Here is a 27,812-nt window from a genome sequence, read left to right as displayed (position 1 = left end):
CTAGACATCATCATCAAAAGTATTGTCTTCTCTCGGACTCTATTTTTGTAAGGGTTCTTCATCTTCAGAATTAGTGTATGCACATGTCCTTCATGATTTTTCTGAAACTGGAGAATTTGTCTCGCCATCATCAGAGTCTTCTAGACCTGCAGCTGCAAGAAGATCTTGGGCATTTTCTGTATCAGCTTCTACCTTATCACTCATATAATTCGCCTCATTTTCCATGGCAATATCAGGTTCCTCCATATTAGAATCATAAGCCTTTTGATCCTTATCCTTCTTCTTTTCCTTCTTTCTTTTCTTTTCATACTGACCAGCCTCATCATCATCATCATCCCTATCCTTACGCTTACTCTTCCATAATTCTTTCACACGTTCAAATTGCTCCTCTTGTTGCATCACCTACCACAATTCTTCTTCTTGCTTTCTCCTTTCCATCATAACCCTTCGTTCTTCCTCAGCTTTTCATTTTGCCTCATGAGCCAGGACAAGTTGGCGTGCTACTTCTAGCTTTTGATGGCTTTGTTGTTCTTCACATTCTGCTGCTTCTCTGTGAACTTTGGTAGCATCAAGCAAGTGTTTACAGTAGTCCACATGCAACTCTATCTTCTTCTCATCAAAGCCATGTGTATGAGGGCTTGGCACTATTGGTAGTTGTCTAAACACATGAAGCACATTCTTTAATTTAGACACTGCTTGATGAACCTCATCAGCAATACGTTTTTGCTTTTGAAGTGTTGAAGTTGAAAACTTCTGCATGGCAACACCAACATCAAAGCGTAACATGTAATTTGAGGGTGCCAAATGTACTACTCTTAATAATGTTCTTTTACAATCTTGCCACTATTCTGCTTCATAATGTGATCGAGCTAAATATAATAAAATTTGGGTGTCAGTGCCAAAATAGAATTTCCTCAAACAATTTTGATACATTTTCACTGCAAGCCTAAACTGTCCTTGTGAAAAGTAAACATGTGTTAGATTTACCCACACATCAGGCATCTGAACAAAGATGTTTCCTGCTGCAGCTTCTTGAACCTGTGTGAAAATTTCCTTTGCAATATCAAAATGACCCCTTTCGGCTAGCACAATGCCTACCCCATTTGTAGCATAGACATTTCTAGGTCTCTGAGCCAACACTTTACAATATAGTTCCCTAGCCTTATCAAGATGTATTCCCTCCACATCTGGATCCTTCTTCTCATTGTGTGAAGCTACAAAATAATTCCAATTTCCAAGAGAATTAATGTCAGCATAAGCATCCTTACCATCTAATACATTTTGTGCAGCTTTAATTGTTTCTTTTGCTTTAAGCCAATCATCTATTTTCAGTTCCAGGTTTCCAAACATGGTAATCGCATTTACTAAGGTTTTATCCACCTTAAGTGCCTCCTCAATCAATTCTAGGCTTAGTTGGATCTCATTTCGAGCCTGGGCCATGGCTGCAAGTCGTAGATATGCATCCACATAATCAGGAAACTTGAACAATATTAGCCTATACAAAAGATTTTCTTTTTCAGTGTCATGTAGCTGTTCAAACAGCCTGGCAAGATTAAATAGTATGGTCTAATGATTTGAGAGAAAGAGTTGAGAGACAGATGGAGAGATAAATAATACAAGTGATAGAAAGACTCCTAGATAATATTCTTGAGGACAATGTGTATTATAGTCCTTACCATGTTTTCCTTTGATCTACCAAAAGGATGGTGGCATCCTGCAAATGGCATGGCTCTTTCTACCACTTGTATTATCTCTCTCTCCATCTGTCTGTCCATTCTTTCTCTTAGATCATCTGACCAACATTCCCAAATCAAATCTTGACCCTATTTAGTGGATTCACAACATAAACTTCAAATGCTTCTCCTATCAAATATGTAGATTTCACAATAGCTAAGAAACATAATTGTAGGCATCATGGTCACATTTTTTTGGAAATGTAATTGGGTTGTGTACCCAAGCAATGCAAAGCAACTTCCACACCTTCGATTCCAAGTTTAATTCATCTGTAAGAATGATCACTTGCCAATAGTTGCTGAATACATCTTTAGCTCATGAATACAAGGTCCTCCAACAAATGTATTCAACAACTGTTGGCAAGCGATCATTCCTAGCTCATGAATACAAGGTTTAGGTCATGAATACAAGGTCCTCCCACAAATCTATTTAACGGATATTGGAAAGCGATCATTCCTAGCTACTTTTGTTTTATAAGGTTTGTCTCAATCCCAATAGGTTGTAGTTTCATTCTCTAGATGCACTTCGTCGCTTGGGTATACAACTCAATTACATTGATTCCAAAAAAATGTGACCATGATGCTTACAATTATATTTCTTAGTTTTTGTGTCCTAAGATCTCTTATGACCCTTTACGACCGTTTACGATCCCTAAGAATAAATCTTAGAGATCTTAAAATGTCGTAAAGGGTCATAAGAGACTCCTAGGAGGGCCATGATGAGCTTCCACCTTCACGTGGTTGGCCCTGTTAAGTAGAGAATGCTATAGTTTTCACAAAACAAAGAGAAGCTCAATAATTTAAGGTCTTAGTCCATAGACAAATTAAATTAGACTTATTATCCAAAACACATAAAAAACATGCACATAAACATGGTAGGCACTAAATAGAGATAGTTGGAAGAGAATTAAAAAAAAGATTAAGGATTATGTTATTTTAAGAAATATTTAAATAACAATTATAAATTGAGTTAAATCAATAAGTACTTGTTTCTACCTTTTCCAATATTTAAATATTTAATTTTAAAAAATAAATTGTTGACTCTAAACCAACAAAAGAGTAAGTTTGAAGAACAATATTAGTTTTACAAATTTTAAAAGCGATACTGATTGAGTGACACTAGAATAAGTAACATATGTACAAGATGTCATAACTGACATTTGTATAAGTAACATTTATTTTCATAGGTGACATTTTCATAACCTCATCAGCAGTACATTTTTGCTTTTGAAGTGTTGAAGTTGAAAACTTCTGAATGGCAACATCAACATCAAAGCGTAACATGTAATTTGAGGATGCCAAATAGTAGTAGCGGCCAGAAATTTCATAATCACCTTTGCTATGATAAGATCATGCAAGATTATAATATGAATGAGATTTCATGAGAGGGTGGTCTGTCGAAACAAGAGCTATCTCAGTCAACTGTTCATTTGGATCTCCACATTGCTAATCACTTGGATTCAATGCTTTTCTCTTTCTTCACAAAATAGGTTTGGTCCTAGAGTTTAGCAAGTCAAGAAAGTGAACCATTTAGGTTAGTGTCTCCCCTCCCAAATGATTTCCTCAAAATCAATATAGATGGGTTTTGAAGGAGTAATCCATGTCCAATAGGAATGGGTGGTACTAGTAGTGGAACTTTAAGCCCTGTTTAGTTTTTCTTTTCTACTTCCTTAAGTACTCATTCTAAAAATTAGATGGAAGCTTGGGCTATTCTCTATACTCTTGAGAAAGCTTGTGTATCGGTCTAGAAAATGATTTTTGCAAGATGGACTATGATTCTTGTCACCCTTCTGAATAGTGGAAATTTTCTAGATTGCTCTTGGAGGCTAGCCCTGGTGGCTATGATGATGTACAATTTAATATGTTTGAGAATGAATATGAACCTTTTTGTTAATATGATTCTAGATGTTAAGTAGTTAGCTATAGATGCACCCTTATGTGTGATCTTTTTTCTTAAATCAATATAAAAAGGTGTGGCCCCTCAAGCCACAATTTATGTGGAAATGAAAAAATGTAAAATAAACATAGATATGAGATAAGAAAAATAATAAACAATGGAATAATAACAAAAGCAATAGCCATTGCTAAAGTCTACCCTTTTCATACTTTGTAACTTGCATAAGCTCAAAAAAAGAGATGATATAAGCCCTAGAAAAGGCATAGCTGTTGAACCTAGGAATTCTCATAAAACTTTTCAATGTGGAAATTATTTCTGATCATGCATCTAAAAAATAAGTCTCGCCGTAGATTTTTCTTAAAAAAATAGTCAATGAATTTAAGGCCCCATTGACATTTTTTGTTGTTCAAAAGTGGCACCATAATAGACTATTTGCAAACAACCATGCAGATAGGCATTCTATAGATAGACTTGGGAATATCTTGCCAAGTCTTCAATACATAATAAAGCAACTGAATTTCATAAATTGTTTTTTGATAGTCGATTTGTTTAAATATTGCCCATCAAAAATTACTTAGTACATCTCATCTTTTTTCTGCACAGGAGCTTATAGTTCTGAAGAATCTGATAGTGAAGAATTTGAAGAAGATATTGTAGCAAAGGTATATTTGGTGTTCTTTTTAAAGTGAAAATGTGATTGGAAATTTTGTATATTGTCATATTTCACTTGCAGAAAGGTCAAATTGTAAATAGAGGTGAAGTTGGATGGATTTAAGTTTCTTCTTCATTATTTATAATGCTCTTGATTCCTCCTTTGTAGCTATAAAAATACTTTTTTATTTTCACCTTTCCAGATACCCTTTACCAGGTTCTTCAAGATTCCAAAATATCTTGGGCTGACCCCACTCCAGCATGTCCTAACTCCTACTTCGTTTAGAGACCTAACTCCTTTTTATATGTTTCTTCCTCTTACTACTCCATCTGCAGGTTGCAAACAAATCATCCTTCTTCCACCAATGAGTCATTCCATTCAAGAAAGACCATGTCTAATGATATCAACGCACAAAAAAATAGGGAGGCAATTGCTAGAGTGTGGTCTAACTTAAAAAGAAAAGGTGATGGAAAATGTTATTGTCCTTGCAAAATGTGTAAGGGCTTAAAGAATTGAAGATATCTAATCACAATAGCTGAGCAACATTGTAGGCAACATGGTCACATTGAAGGGGGAAACGAGTATCGCCCATTGGTATGTATTTTAATAGTTTATAAATTACATGAGACATGATTTGATGATGACATCATGGTCATGGTTAATATAAGGTCATCATTTTCATATAGGTCAACATCCTTGAGTTTCATGTTATGGACCATGACAATTTGGAGAATGCAGATTTCCAAACAAGGGAACATGGAGGTGTGAATATTGAAGTAGAAGGTAATAATACCATGGAAGAAGATTAGGATGATGAAGATCACGATGATCAAGATGATAATGATGATGATGATGGTGGTGGTGGTGATGATGCAGAGTTTGATGTACCTTTACTTGAGAAGGCAGAGTAGCCCCTATATGAAGGCTCCAAAGCAACTCTTCTTGCCACTATATTGCTATTGGTGAACTTGGAGGTAATGAATGGTTTATCCAATGTAGCAATGACACGTATGTTAAGGTATGCCATCTTCTTTCATTATTTTACTCATAGTTCCCCTACAATTAACATTGGGTTTGTGTAGCAATTAATATTCTTTAAATTAAGAAATTATATTTTTGGTTATAGCTTGATAGGTGAGTGTTTGTTACCACCATCAAACATTCTACCTCACTCGTACCGAGAATTATTTGCCATCATGAAAGATATTGGAATGGAGTATCAAACAATAGATGCATGTCCAAACGATCATATTATATATTATAAATAGCATGAATTTGCAACACAATGCCCTACTTGTCATATCAGTAGATATCAATCAGATTGATTAACAAAAAAGGTGCCTCACAAGGTTCTTCAACATATTCCTATTATTCCACATCTGCAACGATTATTCAAGTGCAATAGCTTGGCACAATTTATGGATTACCATGCATGCGATAGAAGTCAAGATGAAATTATGTGAATGCCTATAGATGGTTTGACATTTAAGGAAATAGAGGAAAAATGGCCACACTTTAAAGAAGAACCTCGTAATCTCAAGCTTTTATTGGCAGCAGACGGTGTCAATCCTTATGGAGAGATGAGATCTACTTACTCAGTGTGGCCTATTTTTGTTATCAAAAATAACATACCTCCTTGGTTGTCCATAAAGAGAGAGCACATAATGTCGACACTGATTATTCCAGGTATTTTTTGATTTAGTGGTCATCAAAATTAATTTATTATTACTAATCCATCAAATGGTCAAAATAATTATGTAATGTTTTTGCTCATTCAACTAGGTAAGTACCAAGTCAAAGATATCAACATATATATTAAACCCCTTAGTGACGAGTTGGTGGTGTTATGGAATGGGGTTACTATGTATGAAATTTGTAGACCAATAGGACAAAGACAATTTCAATTTCATGCAATGCTTGTATGGACAATACACGATGCCCCTGGGCTAACACATTTTTGTGGTATGTTCTCTTCTTGACACCTCTTTTTTGGTATGTCAAAGTTAACACATTTAATCCAATTATACACAATCTTGTAGGTCTTCAGACAAAGGGTAAATTTTCATGTCCAGTTTGTGGTCCAAAGACAAAATCTCGTCATTCCAAAAGTTTAAGAAAGCAGGTGTTTGATGAGAATAGACACTTTCTGCACAAAAATCATAAGTACTAAATTACCAAAAAACATCTTTTCAATGGTCTAGAATAGACTACATCAAAGCCATAGAGAATGACACCTCGCCTATGGAAGTTGGCATACATTAAAATAAATTGTCGACGTAATGTGATTCCATTTGATGCTTTTTGTTTCAAATTTATATTTCGATATTGTGTTTTGTTTACTGATGATGTGATTGATGGTTGTGAAGGTCGTCAAGACATCAATGTCCAACTTCCAAAAGGACTAAAAATTTATCCTACATAATTTACTAGGTTGTCGTACTACAAGCAACTCCCAATTGTGCATTTGTTTGATCCTATGCATATTGGAAAGAATGTAGCAGAGACATTATGGAAAATCTTGGATGGAAGGTATGACAAAGATCAAATTGTCAAAACTTGTAGTGACATTGAAGAATCCAACCATGCAATGAAAAATGGTATTCGACCAAATAAAAATGGAGATGGGATTGATACAAGTGCCCTTAGTTGGTTATTGTTAGAGCAGCAGAGCAATGCTATAAAAGAAGTCATAAAAAAAAATGATTTCCCACAGGATTTGCTGTGAACATAAACAATGTCATATCAAATAAAAGTGAATTTAGGCTAGGGTTGAAAACACATGATTAGCATACATTTATTAAGGTAATTCATGTTATTTTGTATTCTCTATATATTTATATACTGCATGTAGTTTCAATTGCATTCTTTTATAAAATATTGACAAGATCATTTTACAAATATTGCAGTACATTCTACCTCTATCTCTCCCACACCACTTTGCCAACAATGTCAAACAGGTTATATATGATCTTGGAAAATACATGAGGTGGTTGTCATCTAAAGAAATCAATAAAGAAGATATAAAATATTGGAAGAGAAAAATTTCTCTTCTGATGTGTGAAATGCAAAAGTGTCTACCTCCAAGTTTTTTCAATGCACAAGAACACTACCTCATACATCAAGTTGAGGAAATTGAATTGTGTGGACCTGTACCAACTAGGTCAATGTGGATGGTTGAGAGGCACTTGAAATTTTTGAAAGGCTTGGTTCGACAAAGAGCACATCCCGAGGGTTCTATGGTGGAGGGATATATGGTATACCAGACCATGGTGTACATTACTGAATATCTTCCTAAGTTTGCACCAAACATCCATGTAGATCATATTTGGGATCCCAACTCAATTGACAAATTCGAAGGGGAGTACTTGATGGGCAAAGGTAGATCAAGGAAAGTGAGAGGTAAATCTAAGATTTTATTATAGTTAATTAATTCATATAAATCTTCAATATAATTTATTTTTAATTGGTGTATTTATTTGAAATAGGTGGTCGAGAGTGGGATGCAATACATTTGTATATTGTGAACAATATTGATTGGATGATAGAATGGATTGAACGATGTCAAAAAAATGGTTGCTCATTAACATGAGAAGGTGTTGCTTCATTGGTTACAGAAGCTCATCGTAATGGAGATTCCAATGTTATGCTGATGGTAGTTGATCTACTAAATGGTTTAAGAGGTGGAGAGGTACGTAGACATTTATTAATGATCATAACTTGACGTATGTTTCATATCAACTCATGATGCAAATAATTTACACAAACTTCAAAAATTGCAGGTCAAGCACCACAAAGCTATGTACTATCATGGCCACAAATTTTGCATAAAAAGGTTGGATGACACAAAGAAAACTTATGATTCTGGGATAACTGCAGTTTTCGAGGTCACCAATATATCATCTAGAAGCGACATACATCCTCAAAAATCTCAAAATCAATACTATGGCATCTTGGATGATATAATTGAGTATGAATTTAACACCTTCAAAGTAGTTCTATTTGTTGTCAAATGGTATAGGTTACGACTAAATCAAAATGATCCAGATAGAACGGTTATTCAACATGATAATGGATTTACAATGATCAATACAAGGTCGTTTGAGCCAGTTGGAGATGAGCCCTATGTTCTTCCAAGCCAATGTGAGCAAGTGTTTTACTCAGAGGTTCCAAATAAATAGGGTTGGTCATTTTTTGTTAGACATGATCTAAGAGGAAGGCCGATAAAGTATAATGTTATGGAAGAAGAAGATATTGAAGATGATGAAGAAGCAGATGATGAAGATCAAGATGATGGTGATGACGATGATGGTGATGGTGATGGTGATGATGATGATGATGGTGATGATGATGATGATGATGGCGATGGTGATGATGGCGATGATGATGGTGATGATGGCGATGATGATGGTGATGATCGCGATGATGATGATGATGATGATGAAGAAGAAGAAGAAGAAGAAGATAATCAATGACTACAAATGTCATCACCCCTTCAGTTGACGATCTTGCATTCCATATATAAGGTAAATTTGTTCATGTTTATGATGTTGCATATTATTCATGTTGTCTTCTAAGTTATTTGTAGCATACACATATCATGTAATTTTTAGCGAACTTAAGATAAATTATTAACATATGCAAGAAATTTGATTATATATTTATTGTGTTCATTTCTAATGATTACAACATATGTTATTTATAGTTACCAATGTTTATGTTGTGTTGATTATGACCCTGTTTTCTACAGAGAACCAAAAGTGGGAGTCTTCTTTCATATGATTCATTTTAATGGTTTTTACTATTAATTATCCCATGACATTTTTTGCAGGAAATGATACATTTTATAGGAGGCTTTATGACCTCATGTTGCAAAGATTCGGGCCCACCATATGTAATAGGTTGCTGTACATCATAACTAAACTAATTTTATCCCTCTATTTTTTTTCATATCATTAATTGGTGCAACATTTTTCCTTTCATTCGAGTCTTTTCTTATACTAGCTATATCTAACAATTTTGTGTTTTTTCTTAAAAGGTGGAAATACCAATCTCAAAAATTAAAAGACGAGCTCATCAAAGATATAGAGCATGAGTTTGGTAGTAATATTTTTGATCATAAGAAATTGTTAAAAAAAGCTGCCAGACATCTCAAGGTTGTGAGGGACACATATAGAAAGAGCCTCATCCACAACCCGAAGTACAAGCATCCTCCCTTTGTTTCAGTGAGGGACTAGAATGAGTTTATTTTGGATGCAAAGGAGAAAGGGCAACGTCCGCCAAAAGAAAGTGCACCAGAAAATCCAAAAAGGTATGCAATAGTATTAACTACTAGTACATTAATGAGCAAATTTAGGGTTCAACTTCAGTATCAACAATTTCAACTAACCCAATTTAATCTATCTATTGATGAAAGGTATGTAAGTCATATGCTGACACAATTGCTTATAAATCTCAATCTCAATCTCAATCTAGGCATAAATCCTACATAAGATATATTGACAAAATGAAGCCCTTTATTCATATTTAGTGACAAATTTTAGAGCCTATGTCTCCTATGGGCTCTTTTCTCAAATTTTATCTTCGCTGAACTCAAACTCTAATTCAACTAAGAAATTCCTACTCAAAGTTGTGACAACCGAATCTTGTGATATGATGTACCATGTTAGATTTTGAGTCATAAAAATAGACAACGCCTTGACCACTATAATTGTTGACTTTCCCTTTCATTTACAATAATTGCTCACTATCTTGAGTTTCCTATCCCTTGTTTTCTTTTGGGTCATGTATGCATCAAATTTGCACTTAATCTACATGTAAATCCTGATGAAATCCATCATTGAAGATATCAAATCCCATATTCTGTAGTATTCTATTAACTATGATAACAATATATAATGTTGTCATTAGTGATTGTTATTTTATACTGTCATCAATTCCATTTTTTGCTTTGTTGCATATCAAAAAAGAAGTGCATATACACTATACATCAGATTTAAGTGTGAAGCATCACAAAATCTAATCTCTATCTTCAGATAACAATGTATTCTGAGAATCCTAAAGAATTTAAAGCTGAGCATTTCGAACCACATCTAAAATCCATTCTTCTTTTTTAGTATTTTTCGTTGCTGCTAAAGCTTTGATCACATGGATTATGTGTCTATACCCAACCAATACATTATCCTTTTTAGGGAATCCCTGCTTTTTCTCCTGTGGAAACTGTAAAGATGGAAACTCATTAAGAGATTTTTCATGATATCACCCTACTTCCAATCTTTCTCTTCCATTCCTTAGCTCTTTGCAAGCTCACAAAAGGCATATCAGCTTTGGTAACATGTTAATTATTTGTGTGTAGACTAATTCAAACACATATATCAGTGAAGTAAAGAGACAAACTACCAAGCCTAACACATCTACCTTGGGGGAGCACTCTTAAAATACAACATAATGTACAACAAAATTCACAGTGTGTACAAATGACTTTTCATGTGATTTGAACCTTCACCTGCACCTCTTGTTCCTTCACATTCTCATCCTTTTGAATTCAATATTTCTCGCTATGCTATTTTGTCAAAATCCCTAAAATAGGAGTTATTTCTCCAACATACTACCATGCATAATCCTCAATTTTGGTATTTAAATTTTGTTATTGTAAATATGAAAGGTATGTAATTCATATGCTGACGCAATTGCTTATAAATCTCAATCTCAATCTGGGCATAAATCCTACATAAGATATATTGACAAATGAAGCTTCTAATATGTTCTCTCTGTGACCAAAGGCACTCACCCTTATAAAACCTTCACCTACGGGTCCAAACCCACTTCTTGGAGTTGTAACTATATGTGCTTTCTCAAGGATCTTAGTAAAAATATCCCATGAATTTTGACCAGGAAATTGAACCCATACATATGGCGCATTTTTTCCTCCAAAGACATCAAACCCAAGTGAAGTAAATGTTTCCACAATGATTCTAGTATTCTCTTTATATCATCTAACATATTTCAAACTTTTCATAGGTTGCAAGACACATCAAAGGCAACAAAGGCGAGGCTAGAAAAGGTTGGGCAACACAAACTTGGCTCTGGGGGATATTCGAAAATCAAAGCACGCATTGTAAGTAGCAATAAATGAATTACAAAGAAAAATTATTTAAAAAATGCAAATAATTTTTTTAATTAATAAAAAAATGTAGGGCGTTGATTTTAATCTAGAGGCCACAGAAGAACACAAAAAAATTGCCTTCAAGCAAGGCTATGCAGCGGTGGTTGAATGCCTACGGCAAGCTTCCATTGCCCCAACCGAACAGTCTCCTGCATCATGTGCATAGGTAAATATGCCAAAAAATATATTAGAAATTGAATACTTGAGCAACAATTTATTTGATAATAATGTGCATGACATTGCAATGCAGCATGTTAATCCTGACACAGATCATATGCAGCATCATGAAGCCCTTGATGTGCATCGTACTATCGATGGAGGTGCTCATTTGTTATTTAAAACTAATTATGTAATTATTAATACAATTTAACATCTTTAATTGAACTTGGTGTAACCTTTTTGTGTTGAGGATATAGAATCATGTCATGCTGAACGAGTGCTAGAGGATGTTCAAACTGATCAACAGGTAGATCATGTGGCACATTCAGGTAAAGAAAATCTATGTTTTGTTCTTTTAAATTAATTTTTTGATTTATAGTTCTTTTACTTAAATAAAAACTCGTAATTCACTAATATAAAATGGTGGGAATTTAACCTCATGAAGTACTTGTTATTGCAATGGAACCCCCTTTGGTGCAGCAGCCTCATGGTGTTCTTGAATGAATGAGGAGGAGACATGTGTTAGAACCAGTAGAGGAGGGGGATCCTAATGAGGACATTGATATTCCTCAAAAATTTTATGAAAAAAAGAAATGGCAAGAAAACAAAAAAGAGATGATTATTCATGAATGACTTACTCTTGAATATTGTTAATGAATATTGTGTTAATGAATTATTCATGAATGACTTACTCTTGAATGTTGCATGTTAATGAATTATTCGTGAATGTTGTGTGTTTATGAATTTTATGTGTTAATGAATGTTATCATGTGATTATAATGATTGAATGTTCTATTTCAAAAATAGATGAATTGAATGTTATTAAATGTTAATGGGGAATTTAGAGTGATGTTGGGGGGGGGGGGAGGGGCCAAATGAGCTTCCACCTTCACGTGGTTGGCCCTGTTAAGTAGAGAATATTTAACTATTCTTGAAACCAAGTGAAGCTCAAACTTTAAAGATAAGCCTATAGTTAATAGTGACAACCAATTAGCAAGTCGAAATGAAGTTCTTCGTTACAGGTACCTTTTTAGTTTTTAAAGCACAATATCATGTTTTAATATTGTATAGTTTTTTTCTCTTAAGTTAAAGTATTCTTTTACTATAACAACATAATTTATGACCATTTTAGTAACTATTCTAACATCGCTTTATGACAAATATTGTTTCTCAGATGTTGAGCATGGCTGCAGTTGTGCAATTGGCGTTTCAGAGTATTGGTGTGGTTTATGGGGACATAGGAACATCAACACTTTATGTGTATGCAAGTACTTTTCTTGATGGCATCAAACATCCTGATGACGTTCTTGGGGCTTTGTCTTTGATCATATATTCTCTCACTCTTTTTCCCCTCATCAAATATGTCTTCATTATATTGTAGGCCAATGATAATGGAGATGGTAAGATTATAATAGCTCTAGTTTCACTTTGTTTTTAGGTCAAAGTTTGATCTTTTGGATGTGAAAACATGTGTTCTAACTTTAAAGGGACGGTTTCTTTTGCAGGTGGAACATTTTCTCTTTATTCTTTGATTTGCCGCCATGCAAATGTCAGCATGATACCCAATCACCAGGAAGAAGACAGGAAACTCTCCTCATATACACTTGAAGTTGTAGGTAGACAACCCAATAGAGCCATTAGGATAAAGGAAGCTATTGAACAGAGTAACTTTTCCAAGAGATGTTTGTTAATACTAGCCCTTGTGGGGACTTGTATGGTTATAGGAGATGGCATCCTCACCCCTTGTATCTCTGGTACATTTTTTTTTTTTTACAATATGTAATGCTTTTTGTTGTTATTTTTCAATATATTATATGCTTGTTATATCAATGTTTCAATAGTGTGATCTATTATCATATGTTAGAAATCAAATGATCTCGAAGTCTACTTAATTCATAATAAATCCCTTAGATTGTACAAAATTTGTTAACTTTTCACTTTCATTTGTTCGAGTAGTTTCAATAACACTTAATTTGTTGATATATTTTAGTTCTTTCAATAGTGGAGGGAATCAAAAGGGTGGAAAAGTCGCTCAACCAAGGTGAGTTTTCGGCATTTTCTCACATTATAATATTTGAGATGGGTAGGAAGGTTATGGTGAGCAGAAAACATGAACATGAAATTAGATTGATAAACTAATGACATTTCATTCTTTGTCCTATTCCTCAATTTCATGCTTGGGTTTTATAACCCCAATTGATCTTCCTTAAAACATTATTCCATTTCTTTTATGAATTCTGAAGTCAGGAATCTTTGAAATTGTAATGACTTTGCAAGGTATCCCAACAAATCTCAAATTCACATTCTTTTTTTTCTATCTTAAAGTCTTGCCTGTAGGAAATTGTGATCTTGTGTTGAATACACATGTTAACCTGCAAATTTATCTGACTTTCTCTTTGGACCTGATTTTGGTGTAATCTTAGAACCCATATTGTTGTACTCAAATTTGGAAGGCGCGCTGGAGATGGCATAGCTGTGAAATGCCTGTGTTTGGAAAGCTGTTTGCTTTTTATCTTGATTGAGGAATAGTTTGTTGTCATTATGTGGATAATGGCTTCGGTTATGGGCATCTTATCTTTCCAAAAGCTATCATACCTAATGACCTGAGAACATCCTAACATTTTGATGTGTTATATCTGATTTGGAGGAGGAAGAAGTATAAACGATTCAAAAGGTTGTCTAGAATGAGAGAGTAGTGTGCTTCCATAGTTTTCATCTGTCTTATTTTTGTATATTGGAATGACTTGAATATTTTTAAATCCAGGAAGAACTGTGCCAAAAAGAACGTAAAAATCAGGATGAATTTCGAAGATTGCTGGAGGATCATAAAGCAACTGGCTTGCTTACGACAAAGACACACTTCATTTGAAGTAGGCTCTTTGCTTTATGATCCTCCAGTTCTTTGATAAAGAAAACAAATGGAGGATCATAAAGCAAAGAGCCTGCTTCAAATACATCTAGTTCACCACCCAAGGATTTGTTTGAGGATGTTGCAGAAGGGATGAAAAAGCAGGTAAGAAAGTTGCATATATTTTAATGATTTGATTGCAAGATTTAATTGCACTTTCACAATCAGGCTTGCAATCATTATTACTCAAGGCAATGTATGTTTGATTCCTTTGATGTAACCATTTTTTGAATATGTATCTTTGGCAGTACTAGGAGGAAAAATCAAACATAAAAGATGCTATGGAGTCAGGAAAGGTGTGCCTTTTGTGCTTTAAGATTTTCCATTGGATGTAAAATATATTGTAATCTTTTTGATGTAATGATTGCAACTCGCAATAACATTAGCATGGACTCTTGACAAGTTCAAAGCCTCCATTGGGGAACAATATGATTTGGCTGCTGCATCTGAAACAAATCTTAAGGTTTGTTCTGGTTACATTTCTAGATTTTTTGTCTCAGCTATAGAAGACTTCACAATAAAAGTATTTGGTATTTTCCTTTGAACAATGTTGTCACATATTGTTATGTTCCTAGTAACTACTATTTATACAAACAAGGATCTTATCCTTATGTTCCATATGACTCTGGTTTGTAACTAATTCGATCATTGCATCAGCTATATTATATTTTGACTCATTTGCACTGGTAAGTAGTTGCTGGAAGTGAATCGCTATCACAAATGCATTAGTCTGTTCTCATTAGTGGATAATGGATTTTTATTAGGTTAAACTGAAACAATTGCAAATTTTGAAAGTAATGCAAGTTATTTTGGGATATATGATTTTGTTAGGTCTTATTGACATCCTGTGTATTGCTTGCAACTTGTGTTTGAAGAAGTGATTGAACAAGTAAAGGAAAAGGAAGAGAAAGAAGAAAAAAGGAGGGAAAAGCTGGCAGATGATTTCACGGCTTTGCTTTATTCTCTGAAGGTTTACATTATTCATTTTGGAAAAAATCCTTCTAATGTAGTCTCTTTTTCCTCTACTACTTTTACACCTGGAGTAAAATTTCATAGAGTTTTGTACATTAAAAATCCTGAATATGAATGAATTTCTATTCTTATCATAAACAAATTTCTATCTATGTAACGATAAATTAGTTATATATTGTTTTTCCATTTTAGGAAATTGTTGCTTCCTCAGAATGGGAGGATTGCATACCTTTTCTCAAAGATGCGGAAGCATACAGGTAAAAGAGCCACTATTAGGAATTAATCTTATTGTGAGTAATTAAAGGTAGTTATCATGTACCTTACACTAGTAGTAGCTATAAATATATTGGATATGAATATTCAGGGCAATTAGTGATGAAAGCTTCTGTCGGGAGATATTTGATAAGTACATTGGAAATCTTCACGAAAAGGTTAAGGAAAACAAGCGCAAATGAGATGAAGAAGAGGTACATGACCTGATTGTCATTTCCACTTTCATATCTAATTTTGTCAAGATCTAATTGTTGTTTAAATACCTTTTGAAAGAATATTTGGGCGAGTGTTGTACTGAGAATGCAAATTAGACCTCTTGATGAAGATAATTGTATTACTAACAAGTTATTTTAACTACTTTTACAAACTAGCTATTAGAAGTTAAATTGTTGCAAACTAGCCTTTATCAAGATCTGATATGACCTAGATGAGATGAGTTAGGGTTAGCAGACTAACCAACATGAAAGGTCATTTCATGTTGAACTAGAAAAAAATAATTTTAAAATTTAATATGAGAGGCACCCACCAGATAAGATTTGGATGTTGTCTACAAGCACAACTCTTAACTATGAAATTGTTATAATATAGTGTGTTAAGATTTGGATGCCTTAGTTCAATTTCCTCTTTGTAGAGTTTCAAACATTAGCTCAATGCAATCCTTTTGGTTTAAAATTTGACAAAAAAAGTTTCTTAAAATTCTTATAAATGAAAAAAAGTTTGTAAAAGAAGCCCTCATATTTCCATACAGTGAAATTTCTTTTGAATTACAAATTAGATTAATTGAAACTGTGAACTTCACTGTACTATGACCATTTTTGCCACTTGGGATAGCCCATACATTGCGACCAATCTTTTTCTTGTATTTGTAGCTTAAGTAGTTCACCGCCAACAATTTTTCTCTTCAGTTTTGCTACTATTAAGTTAATCCATACGACTAATTTCTCGAGCTTCTCTTCAAGGCTCTCATACATGAGGAAAATGGGGCAAAATTAGTGCCTTGGCTGTATTGATGTTTTCACATATTATTCACCAAACCTGATTAGAACTAACCTATGAGAACTTTTTGCCGCAACAACTTTAGTAAGCACATTATTTGTGGAGTAGATACAAGGTTCTGTCTCCAGCATTGAATGCCTCGTAGATGGAGAAGAAGTCTAGTGCTAAGGTTTGTACATTCCATAGAGATTTTTGCTGTCTTGATCACATGGCACCATCATTTTTTTGTTTTAGGTATGATACAAAATGGCGACGTACAAAATGTAAGGTTGCTCAATCAAATTATATTAAGTTCCTCATTTGCAGGAATAATTTAAATAGGTAATACTGCAATATATTGCATTATTATTGATTAGTTTCAGAGGATGATGAAAGATTTTTAGGATAAGCAATCTATGGTTCAGAACATTTTGTTGTGCCGTCATAAAAAAATCAACTCTTCAATGGGCAAGTGAACTGCAACAGTTGTCATCCTGACTATAATGATTACAAATATATGTATACATTATGGTTAACTTCAATAAAAGTCATTCTATTGGGACAAGATTCATATACATCGGCCATTTGTGAAGCAAATATTAGCCCAAAATAGTTGGAACACAGTCATCAATATTAAAGCCAAAAGAAATACAAAAGTTGTCAACAACACTCTTGAAATTCTCTATGTATATCCTAAACAAATGTGCTATCATCAAATGCACTTAATGATGATGTCAGCCATTCCAATATGCATGCAGCTTTAATGTTAAATGAAGATAATTCTAATGTAACAATCAATCATTCTAGCGATTCTTTTGGCCACAACTTCTTCCAGGCTAAAATCTCTTCCTTTGTAATTAACTTCTGAATGCCTCAATAAAATCCTTTAACCTCACCTCCTGCTTCATGATGACGTTTCCTATTGATTGGAGCATGTCTCCATCGAGAACCAGAGGTATATTGATGAAGAGATATTGAATCTTATTAATATAACAACTAACTTGATAGCATTAATATACATTATGGATGAAGAGATATTGAATCTTATTATGGACCTTATCCTTGGTGGCTATGAAATCACATCTAACTTGATAGCATTAATTTTGAAGTTTCTAACTAAATGCCCTAAGGCATTGGAGCATTATTAAAGAAAACATCAAGGGATAATATTTGAATTGTGGATATTTGTAAATTATGTTGGTTTTAGACAGTTATAGTTATAGTTATATATGCGCTCTTATGATGATGTGATTGGGACTGTAAGTTTTTTTGTCACGTTTATCTGTTTGAAAAATAGAAGAAATTATTGGCTTTCATTCCTGATAAATAATTATTTCCTAATTTTATTCTTCCCTGTAGGAACCAAAATTTAGATGCGTTGTGCCAATTATTGCAAAGCCTTTGCTCTCATAGGAGCCTTCTAAACTCCACAAAATTTGAGTTGTAAGGTATAATTGCTCAATGGAAACAGGATATCGTGCACATTTCTTCCTCCTTCCCATTGTTTTGTATAAAATAAATCATTTGACGAATGAAACAATGGTGTGGAGGAAGAAATGTGCATGATACCTTAACTCTCATGCATCAAGCAATTACGCTTTATAATCAAGTTTTGTGCAGTTTTGAACGCTCCTATGAGAGCAAAACTTTTTAAAAAAATGGGCCAGCGTGTCTCAATTGTGACATATGTTGGTCTCAATTGTGACCAATCTTCATCGCAATTGAGACACCAAACTAGCACCATTTACGTCGCGAGTATGGCTCCGGCATCAAAAGCTAAGGGTTTGTCGTCGGAATTCCAACTCAAAATTGGCCAAGTTTACGTCAAAATTGGGAAAATAACAGTTTAGGCTGGATAGAGAAATGGACAAAATTTGTGTCAGTAAATCGATGTTTATGTAGTCAAAATTTTGACGCAAAATGAATGTGGCAGAAAACTAACCAAATTTGTCTGACAACGACTTTGGTGGCTTTAGCGACCAACTTGTGTCAAAATTGAGACCTTTTCGCATCGTAAATTAGGCCTAAATTTACTAGTGTAACCTATGAACCCATAAGCTAAGTGAGGGTTAATTCCTTTCAGCCCACTACAGAACATGGAAAATTGAATTGATTTTCATTAAAGAGATTTGTGAAAATGACCTTCATCTCAGCTTGCATTTGATTTAGTGATCAGTGTCTTATCCATTGCAACATAGAGTCACTACTAGTAGGATGACCTAACTTGATTGCCTTACAATTAAGTTTGTCAATTGAAATCCCCAAATTCCCCTTACTAGCATCCCCTCCATACACCTAGAAACCCTATAAAAACATCAAAGCATTTACTTAACTCATTGAATTAAAAGCAACAATATATATGATACACAACTCATCCAAGCTACCTTAGATTCAATGAATCTTATTCATTCAATCAAAAAATTAATAACATATAAAGAATTAGGAGACAAAATAAGAGACCATAGATAATTCATTGTAAACTCCCTTTTGTATTTATCCTTGGAAAGACCAAATACATTAAATTGGTAATACTAAATGAAACTCAAGATATGTCACATGATCTATCATCAATTCTCATTTATCTTAGAGAAACAAGACATAAAATGAAAGAAAATCTGCACAAGAGTGGATGTGTGGCCTTCATATCTAGAGCTCTACTCAATTAGACAAGAAGTAAAACAAACAACAACCTTGTATCACAATAAAAATTGGAACCCTTCTGATATCATAGAGAGAACTACCAACCTGGTATCATAGTAGTGAGAAACTTCTCCAAAACTAGAACCCCTATAATGAATGAGAGAAAGAAAGATATAGAAGAGGATGAATTCCTAGATCTATTCTATGTCTGACATGTGTCCAGTTGGAAAACCTCCATCTGTAGATGCAAAACATCTTTCTACTCTCTCACTCTCTAAAACTGGTGAATCAAATCGTTAATCATTTTGCCACCCAAAAGCATAAAATATCTTAGATATTTCATGGAACAATAACTAATTTTGATGCCAGATCTAAGATTAAGGCAAAGGTAAAAATTAGTTAAATGGCCTCTAGAGGAAAGATAACTTTTTAGAATCTCTTATCTCTACATTTAGGTCTCAAAAAGCTTTTATATTTGCCCCCTAACCAATTTTAATGCTCAATGATGAATTCTGCCCATTTTGCTGAGAATGCCCCAAAAAACACAAATCTGCTTATAGATTGAACCACTAAACATTTGTGCAAATTCTGACCCCATATTTAGGAAATTCATCTCGTCCATGTTCCAATGGTATATTGGAGTCCATATTTTAGTTCAAAATTGATCTTTTGGTGGCCATTTGAAAAATTGGCCTAGGACTATGGCTTGTTGGTTTAAAATGAATAAAATTGAAAATATTTCTATAGTATAAACTATAGAAAATCATTTTAATTTAATTTTTTTCCAAATTTTCAATTTAATGTTCAAACTGAAAAAGATATTATTTTAAAGTTTTCCCTTATATCTCCCTTGGTCACCTGCACAATGCCACGTGTCAGACTCTAATTTGCTCAAGCTATTTAGATTAGCCACACAACCTCTCGTCGAATTTCTCAACTTTTTGGGAGGTTGCCATGTTGCTTGCCAATGAAACTTCCCATTTTCTAATGGCAACATGGGGACCACTGAAATCTTCAACTTTTTTGGCACCTACTTTGCTTTGTCGGTCAAAATTTCATTTTCCACAGCATCTGGCCGGCCATGCTATGCAAGCAACTACCTTCTAAAAGGTGATGTCTTTGAGACAAAAAACTTATTGTGTGTTTTTATATTTAAACATTTGGAAAAGATTCCATGTTCCCAATGTGGGATATCTCCAATATTTGAAACAATAAGATGTAGAGCTGGATGAAGGATAAGAAAACCACTTCACATTTGTAATCTAAATCCCTCAAAGTGGGTTTGTTCAAAATCTACTAAGCACAAAAAAGGCCAACCATAATGTTGCAATGGCAACATTGATAGAAACACTTAGTTATAATAGTAGGCCATGCCTCATTTCAAAATGAAACCTTGCAATAAAATTGCATATAGTCATATGGAAGATAAATCGTGGCCCCAAAATTTAAAAGAGATCTTTGGGAGAGAAAATATAAATACAAGTTTATAATGCAAAACATGGTTTAATAGCAGCACAAATGTCAACCTATAAATTGCAACGGCTCCCATACACTTCAAACTACTCTTCACAATAATTGGTTTGAAACGCACATATTTGTAGCTCACGTAATGGAGGTATGACTTATGTTTTTGTTGGAGAGGGAAAACATTTCATCTCCATCTATTTCTCTGCCCTACACAAGCAACCAAATGCCAGCACCCACCTCTACATGAATCCTCTATTTTGTAGTGGGTTACTCCTTCCTTCTACCCTTATAGCCAATGGTCTTTCCCTTTTTACATGGGCTTCCTTTCATGTGGACTACCTCCCCTAGTCTTAACTTTGGCTGGTCGCTAAGCCGTGCACACTCTGCATTTTCCTCTTGCAGAGATGCCCCACATTCTTCTCTAAAAAAAAAATCTTTTCTGACTACTCATGCATTAAATTGAGGACCTTCATAGCAGCCCAGGTATTGGAGTTGTGAAAACTATTCGGTGCTACAGGAAGCTCTTCATGTGAGATTCATCGGTGCTCCACCTTTTTGAATAGTTCACAAATTGTTTGTTTGAATCCTACTCTACTCTGCAACTTCCTTCTCCACAAAACTCCCAAAACTAGACAACAAATTATAAAAAGAGCAACAACAATTATTACATCTAATATTTTCAATGTGGAGTGGCTTCTTCATTTTCTTTTTGGAATGTTGAATACTAATTTATTGTTTGTCAGCTTCAAAAACTTGAACAATGCCTTTGCATGGGTATCCTACCTCCTTTCACATCTTTATGGCTTCCTCTTCCCTTTCATATTTTGGAAAGCTCTATAAACATGGATTCCTTGCATGTCGTGGGTCTTCCATGATGGTGTCTCCCACCTTGTTTCTACTTGTTAGTAGCTTCATATCATGAGAGTCCTTTTGCATTGCTGTGGCCACCTCTTCATGGGCATACAAAATTTATGGATCTTTTGATGCTTCAACAATAATCTTATCCAATCCCTTGTCTTCTAAATTTATATTACAATCACCTCCTTCATTAAGTTGTGATTTCATATAATTATCCAAAATATTTTTGAAGTTAAAATGTTGTGATTCTTCATTTAGTGTATTTTTGAATATATCATTCAACATTGATTCATTATATCTATGGGGGAGTCCCAATGAACTTGGTAAATGTTTTTCACAATAAGATGAACCCCTCTTAGCCCTATGAGAACATTAGCCACCATGATTGCAGCAGCTTCCAATACAATGGGACCAATTTCCACTCTTGTTGGATACTTTAGTGGTAGACCTCTCTGGTAGTGAAATGCTAATGCCATTGTCCAATTTTTGAGATATGCGTCCATGCATTGTTTCCAAGTTTGAAAAAGGTGGGGAAGTTTATATATCCTAACTCTCCATGTGGAAAACATCTGCTAAAGTCAATACCTTCTTTGATGGGTGTTCCTCAACCAATATTCTCTCTCTCTTTTGGTTATTCCCTAAATTGCTTGAACTTCTAATTGTATCCTTATCACCTAAGTTATGCCCATTTTGAGGCATATGTTTCTTATAGAAGTCAGTGCCATTCTGAGTTAAGTGGGTAGATTTTTTAATATGTTTGGTCATACCTTGACATATTTAAACTCTTCATGATTTATCATAAATAGACCCTACTCACTAATTTCTCTTGCAATAATGCCCTCATATCAAAGTATCCTTATCTCCAAACATCATTTTAGTTTGACGAGATTAGTCTGGCCTCGAAGTGGGTCTGACTAATTTTTGTTTTGTTTTCAAACAACTAAAATGCCAAATTGATCTACTAAACATCTGATACTATTTGGGATTAATTTCAAATACTAATTGATCATTAAAACTCATTTCACATCTTATGTGTAAGCTGTGATTTTTTGCTAACAGGGCCTGTCGGCTAGCTTTAAAAAACTAATCCAAACACCTGATTGGGCTCTGAAAATAGACACACTGATTCTTTGTTTTGCATACTCTTGCCCTGTCGAATCTCATCTCATGATGAATTCTTAGTCAAAATATATTGACCATTAAAGTTTCTTTCTTAGAATTGCCTACAAGAAAACATGTCAGAAAATAATAAATCGCGTTGAGATTTGGCTTCAAAAACTGGGAAAATTGAAACTTGGGGAAAAAAAAATTGGGGTGTTAGTTCACTATCATGAGGAAAATATGAATCTTTAATTAGGGCTAATGATGAATAACAGGACACATTTAGCAAATGGTCAAAGTGGGCTACTTAGATTTTGCAGACTAGAAACAATGGTAAAAAAGCAATTTTCTCAAATGGAATGGACCTAGGAAAGTGTGTAGACTAATTTCTCAAGACTCAAAAATTGGCACACTTGAAGTATTTTCAGTGTAGAACATAGTGGTACAATCCATTCAATCTCACCTATCATGGATTCAAAGATATGGCATCATGAACATGGGTATCGATCAATCTACATTTTATGACACAAGTAAAACTTTACAAACTACATTAGGAATCACGTTTGAAAACTAATCAAATGGATTTGTCATAAGCTCAAATTCAAAACATAGAAATTCTCCAACCTCTAAAATGCAATGCAAAAGGAATTTTAGCATTTTGGTCAACTGGGTCAAAATTATAACAAGTCAAATAGGGCCTCCTAGAATTTTGAACAATTTGCATCAGCATGACAACAAGAAATGACCTACTTTGAGGGATTCAAAACCTAGTCAAACAGATCCAAAATGACTCAAATCTGAAATATGGTCTCTCTCGTTTAGACACTAAACACTCCCAAAGCAATGAGTCATGAAACATTACTGGGTGCAAGATATTCAATTACAAACATGGCCTCATGTCACTGTTTGACACTTGGGAAACAATGTAGAGTTAAACGTTGCTCAAAATGGGACTTCACATAATGGCTCAGAAGGGCAATTTATCTTCATGGGATGAGTGGATATACTAAATCAAATGTGTTAGAAACATTAGACACCTCTTAGACCTCACAAGTATATCCAATTAGTACATATGCATCAAAAAGCATTTATAGGACTTGATTTTTCAATGGTACTCAAAATCAAGGCTTTAATTTAGAGTCCCAACAAGTCAGATACTGCAAACCTCCAATCATTGATCTATACTTCTTTTTCTCTACTACACGTGTCACATCTTTCTTAGATAACTTGTGACTAGTTATCATAGGTGTGCCAATAAATTTACTATTTGCTAAACCTTTAACAAATCCAAGCTTTTCCAAGTAACTGTCCAACCTTGCATACTAGGTTCTTGGTGCTTGCTTTAGACCATAAAGAGATTTCTTTAATATGCATACCACATCTTTATCTTTTGACAAAGGAAATCCTTTAGGCTTCTCAATATAAACCTCCCCTTCTAATTCTCCATTTAGAAATGCTAATTTAACATCCATCTGATATACCTTGAACTTCTTATTTGTTGCATATGCCAAGAGTATCCTTACTTCTTCCATCCTTGCTACAGGTGCATCACTATCAATAACATTTATAAAGAAGTCTAGCCTTGTTTCTCACAACTCCTCCTTGCTTGTTCATGCTATTCCTAAAAACCCATTTCATTCCTATCACATTCTTGTCTTTGGTCTAGGAACCAATTCCAATGTATCATTCTTTATTATCTAATCCAATTCTTCCTTCATTTCTTGGATCCAATGATTATCTTTGACTACGTCATCTGTACACTTGGGTTCAACAAGCATATCTCCTCATTTACTTTGTTCCTTGTCATAACACCTTTGTCTTTACTTCTAATTATCTTCTCAAGTGGGTGATTCCTTGTCAAATTTTTGTTAGGATTAGGAGTTGACATTTAAACTCTTATCTCTTCTCTGGGTTTAGAAATTTGTTCTCCTCTATGCTCAAAATTTAGCACATTATTCTACAAGGCATTGTTAGTCTTAAACAAAACTTCAACAATCTATCTAATAATTCTAGAGTAATCCTCTTCTTCATCTGAATTATAATCTATCATCTTTTCTTTGATTTTATATTTCTCATCAATCCTAACATTTGCGCATTCAACTATTGTCTTCGTTCTATAGTTGAAACATCTATAAACCTTAATTTTCGAAGAGTGGCCAAGAAACATACCTTCATTGCTTCTTGGATTAAATTTAAGAATTTCATCATCTCTCTTAATATAAAATTTTCTCTAAAATATTTTGAAATATTTGACTGATGGTGAATGTCCAAACCATATCTTAGAAGGTGTCTTGTCCATACCCTTTCTGATCTATACTTTGTTCAGAGTATATACTATTGTGTTTATTGCTTCTCTCTAGAATGTCTTAGAAACATTATTCTCAAATAACATTGTTCTAGCTGCTTCTGCTATAGATTTATTTCTCCTCTCAACAATCCCATTTTTCTCAGGTGTTCTAGGTGCAAATAGTTGTGTTTTAATTCCATTTTATTCATAGAATACATTAAATTCTCTAGAGGTGAATTCTCCTCCTCTATTAGATCTCAAAAACTTAATCTTAGCACCAGATTCATTCTCAACTCTATTCTTAAATATCTTAAACTTCTCAACAGCTCCATATTTCTCTTTAAGAAATGCTACTCACATCATTCTAGTGAAATCATCCACAAAAATCATAAAATACCTTTCACCATAGAATCTTGTGGTTCTTGTAGGACCACTCAGATTTGTGTGAACAATCTCTAATTTCTCTACAGTAGAGAACTTCTTGCTAGGAAAAGACACTTTCCCTTGCTTAGCCAAAATACATTCCTTGCATACAACATTAGTAGGCTTAACAATCTTAGGAAGATCTCTCACTACAAATGTAATACTAATCTTCACAATATTATCAAAGTTTATATGAAAAAATCTTCTATGCTACAACCAATTGTTAACAACTTTTTCTACCAAACATGTCATCTTAGTAGGATTCAACTAAAATACATTACCTCTAGATCTAGTGCCAATTCCAATCATCTACCATCTTTGTCTTTGATAGTGTAGGTCTTCTCAGTAAACTGCAACAGATAACCTTTGTCCATTAACTGTCCAACACTCAACAAGTTATGATTCAATCCATCAACAAAATAGACATCATTATTGCTAGTTTTAACATCAAGAGTAATGGATCCAATTCCTATTATATGATAAGCTACATTGTTACCGACTCTAATAATTCCTCCATCATGATTCTTTAACTTAGAAAACTTATTCATATCACCAATCATGTGATGTGAAAAACCACTGTTAATTATCCAGTTAGATTTATTTTCTACTTGGGTAACTAGATCTCTTTCTTCTCTAATTTCTCTATCAAGATCATCTTCTCTTATGGCCACAAATCCAAATTCATCATCACTTTCACTTTGACCTTTCTCATCAGATTCTTCATCTTTATTTGCATACAAACAATTTCTATCTCTATCTCTTCTAAGGTTAAACCTTCCCTTATACTTCTTTTCTTCTTTAGGACATTTAGATGCATAATAACCAAATTCATTACAAGTCCAACATTTAAAGATTTTATTACCATCTTTTTCTCTTCTCACCAAAAGGGCTATTCCTTCATCAATCTTCATGTCCTCATTAGCTTTGATGCTACTAGCAAAATCTCCATAGGTGCTTGCACTCCTTGTCAAATCAGGTCAAATGTTTAGGGAACTAAAGGCTATTTTGACTCTAGCAAGTTCACTAGACTATTACAAATACAATTTTGTTGATTATAATCTGCCAAGTGATGTTTCCTTGGTGAAATCCTTAGTGCAAGGCATCACTAGCTAAATCATCTGCAGAATTGGCTTGAAAGGTGGAGTCAAACTTTTCAAGATCTTCCAAATTAATTCATCCTCTTCCTTAGTTCCACCATGAGACTAAATACCTCCAACCATTTTTGATATTCTACCAATATAACTTCTTACAAATTCATCTTCCATCATTATAGCATCTTGAAATGCACATATACAAGTCTGTAATCTCATTCTTTTTGCATGATCATCACCTTCAAAAGTAGATTCTATTGTTTTCCAAATTCTATGAGATGTTGACAATGACTTTACCTGCCTGTACTCATTCCCTAGAAGAGTTTTTAGTAGGGATTCTCTTGCTCTCATGTTACACATGAATAGATCTCTCTCTCTTCTTCATTACAACCTTCAAGATTTTCTTCTTTCAAGATTGATTTTGAACTTTTTTTCAAGAGCCAATATCTTGGACCCATGCACAAAAAATGAGTCTTCATCTTCTCCTTCCAATTTTCATAGTTAACCCAATAAAATCTATGACTATCCTTTGTAAAAAGATTCGCCATTGATCTCCCAAAGCTGCTAACCTTATCCTTCAAGGACTTGGTGCTATGATACCAATTGTTAGAATATATAGTCCACTGATATAACTGGGGGGTGTGTGAATCAATTATCCCAGTAATATCACAATTAAAAAATTTAAACAATCTTAACCATATGATTAATGTAAACAAAAATCACAACAAGATACTCATACATAATAACACTAGTTATGTTAACTAGGGAAACCCTTGATTAGAGGGAAAACCTCGGTGGGGATGGTACCCACAAGATGATGTACTAATATAAATATTACTTGTTAGAGGATATACATTATTAGGAGTTTGTTACAACATTTAGTACATATGAATCCCCGCTAAGAGACTTTGAATCCCTATTATGAGATTCCAACCTTGTTAGGAGTTGTGGAAGACAATGGGACCCAATGCCCAAATAGATTCAAGGCTAAGACCAAAGAACCCACTATCTAAATGATTTCTATGTTATTCCTTGTAGAATAATAAAATTGAATTGCAATTCCTTCCTCTGTCTTTATCCTATCAACAAGACTTATGATCCTTCTAATCTTGTAGCCAGATCACAAACTATGCATCCAATAATCCCTTACATGCATTTAATCAACACTTTTCTCCTTTTCACACTTTGCAAATACAATGCACAATGGATACGTG

The 27,812-nt window shown here is 34.0% G+C and overlaps 1 pseudogene; it reads right to left on the bottom strand.

Moving 5' to 3' along the window:
- On the bottom strand, nucleotides 1–26,949 carry LOC149553301 (protein CTR9 homolog pseudogene; annotated as a pseudogene).
- Between the last annotated feature and the right edge of the window lie 863 nt (nucleotides 26,950–27,812).

This window comes from Cupressus sempervirens, chromosome 6 (assembly GCF_028749045.1).
Source record: "Cupressus sempervirens isolate cs-2001-9-10 chromosome 6, ASM2874904v1, whole genome shotgun sequence".
NCBI classification, from domain to species: domain Eukaryota; kingdom Viridiplantae; phylum Streptophyta; class Pinopsida; order Cupressales; family Cupressaceae; genus Cupressus; species Cupressus sempervirens.
Note: the sequence above shows the minus strand (reverse complement) of the source record. Positions and strands in the feature narration are given on the sequence as shown.